The following is a 3,022-nucleotide window of genomic DNA, read 5'->3' on the forward strand; positions in this document are numbered from 1 at the left end:
CAGCAGCTGCTCATATGACAATCCGCCACCAAATCCCATGGCTGCACGTGACCCTGATCGGTGCGGTGGAGGGGGAGCAGTGGGCTAAGCAAATTGGCTAACCATACTCAAGTTTGACTTGCAGGCTAGCGGAGGAAAGGCGCGACTTACATCACTTTTATTTGGTCTATCTGCACAAAAAAAAATAATTCCGGGCATTGTTCAGTGGAGAAGTTAATAAAGAACCGAAAGTATGAAAGGAGGTGCAGCTTGTATTCAGTGGCGCAGATAATGGAGCAGACGGGGGAATATAATAATATCGAGTCTATATCAATTACAGCTTTATACAGCCGCTTCTTGGTCTAATCTCGCATACTGGTAATGACATAGAAAATTTAATAGTTGACATATCATGTATGCATATAAACACACATTTTACGTATTTAAACACTTAACCGTATTGTGAAAAATGTTCCTAGTAAATGTTCAGGTTCGTTCTGATTAAACCTGGCTGTGTGCAACAAAGAGAGTCATTGGACATCACAAATCAGATTAATTGCAGTTAGAAATAGTTGTTGTCAACCCGTGGCAGTTCAGCCAATGCAGAATTATGGAATACGCAATATGATTGTATAAAATAAAATAAATCACGCTATTGTTAAAGATCTTGCAAAGATTTGTAAACATTGCTCCAAAAGAAGAAAAGGAAGAGTTCTTTGCAAATGCAGACGGATGTGAAACACTGTCTTGATGAATCCGTCCGAAACCTCAGCCGATGAAACTCAAACTCATCTCTCCGACCTCATGGAGATCCACTCCCTGGATCGGAACTGTAGAACAGCGGAAACGAAGCAGAGACAATGAGTGTAATGCTGGAACTTCAGAAAGATTATGGGCTGTTGCCTTTAATGAAAAGAGTGTTCTACACGTTCAAAGTTGGTCACTGCTCACGCTGATGTAGTCATTGCTTGTCTGGATCTCAGCTCACTCTGCGGAGATGTTGATCTCACTGCAGGCCAAACTGTCGACGTCATTACTATTCAACGCCCACTGTTCACCATAATGATAATGTTGTCTTTTGGGCCATAACAATGACCACAGTGATAATTATACAGCGTGTCCTGTTCACTCACTGAACTGTATTCCGAAGACACCCATATTTGAAATTCCTCCTGTCTGCATAGAATGAAACTGGAGATTTATCCAACTCCACTGCAATCAGCAGATCGCGATTACCTGTATCAAAGGCACCACAAATGCAGAGTTGTATTTTATTCATTACTGCCCCATATGACAATGTAAGTAGCAACAGGTGGACAATCACTCCAGGTGCTACTGCCTTGCTGCTTCACAGCTAACCTCAAATGCAGGATCACCGCCTAACTCATAGATCGTCTTTTACCTTAAAAGTGCAACTGTGTGTCGTTACTCTAATGTCAATAGATTGCAATTTGTCATCATGCATCTGTAATTGTTTTTGTACAGGTAACCCTGTACAGAGCAGATTGATAACTATATGAAATGATCGCCATCGGAAATAACTGGTACTATAGCTCGGTCAATGGAGCAAAGGGATTAAACAGTGCAATAATGTAATTTGGTGGCACGAATGTTGACCATTTTAACGAGCTTTTGCGTGGCCGTTTCAGTCTCCACATGTGCAGCACAAACATATCCAGAGAACAAATAATAATCAGCATCTTCTTCATTACACCGAGTGGTGCAAATAGTCCAAACGGAAGGGCCTTCTCACCCTGCGCGATGGCATACTATTTGGACAATAGAACCGTGTAAGGGGATTGGTAATACAGAGGCATCTGAGGGAGATCATTTCCAACCATTTGTCAGAAGGAACCTCAAACGCACGGCAAAATGATTGGTGGTAGAGGATAATATTGCACAGTGGATTGAGAAGCTTGACAGGTAGAAAAAAAGGGAAGTAGTCTGAAAATCTGGACGGTTTCAACTATCAGAAGCGGAGATGATTTCTTAAATGGACCTGACGCAATACTAAATAAAGCAGCCTCGAATCTTAGAAGCGAATCATAGGCTGTACACAGTCAGAAACAGAAAGAGGTGTAAAATAACGTTAGAAGATAATATATAAAAGAGCTAAATTGAATTAGTGCACAAAGTGGACAACATGTAGTGAGGGCGTGTTTTTGGTTTCAATATCCATTCAGAAACCTGATGGCTAAGGGAAAGAAACTATTTCTGTATTATCATTACAGATCCAAACACATCACTGACGAGACATACTGAACACCTACTAATCACATCCCACATCACTAACCACAGTGATAATTTCACTGCATACACAGTCCCAACTCTGCAGACATGGAGAACTAATCAGCTTTCCCATTTCCAGTATGTTCAACATTAGTAATGTCGCTGCTACTCCAACACCATCACTGACAATGCGGTCTGTCTTTAATCACGTCACTCGGCAGAACTATTCGACCAAAGATAATGTCCAAATATTGTTGATCCCATTGTCACGGGTTACGAAGGTCAAGTGCGACAACATACGTAATATGCTGAGTTGTTATTGCCCGCTCACATGCAGCAAATATAACGGCTCACTGCTCAGCAAGATACAAAACTGCACAGTCAATACCTCAATATTGGTATCATTGATGGGAATTCTGGCAAATAAGCATTAAGCTTATATGTTGATTCTTTTGCGCAAGGATATTAGTAAACATTCAAGCAGTTAGGGAAGAATTTCTAGTCGTCTGTTATTTTTATCATTACATCGGGTTGTGGTACAATCCGAGCAGATCAGAGAAAGCGAGAATTTATGGAAGAAATGTTCACATAGTTCGGAGAAAAGGAATTTGTTACACTTATAACGAAGACATTTGTGACTACCACGTTCAATTTAATACAAGTCGCTGTTCATTTGATAAAGAACCTGAAGTGACATCATCATCTGCCGCTTGTATTCAGTGTTTAGTCGGAACGGTGCCATCAGGAAAATCTAATAATATCCTTCTACAGCGCTGACTGTGCAATGGTTTACAGACCGTTACGCGAGTATGCT

This window comes from Hypanus sabinus, unplaced genomic scaffold (assembly GCF_030144855.1).
Source record: "Hypanus sabinus isolate sHypSab1 unplaced genomic scaffold, sHypSab1.hap1 scaffold_1253, whole genome shotgun sequence".
NCBI classification, from domain to species: Eukaryota; Metazoa; Chordata; class Chondrichthyes; order Myliobatiformes; family Dasyatidae; genus Hypanus; species Hypanus sabinus.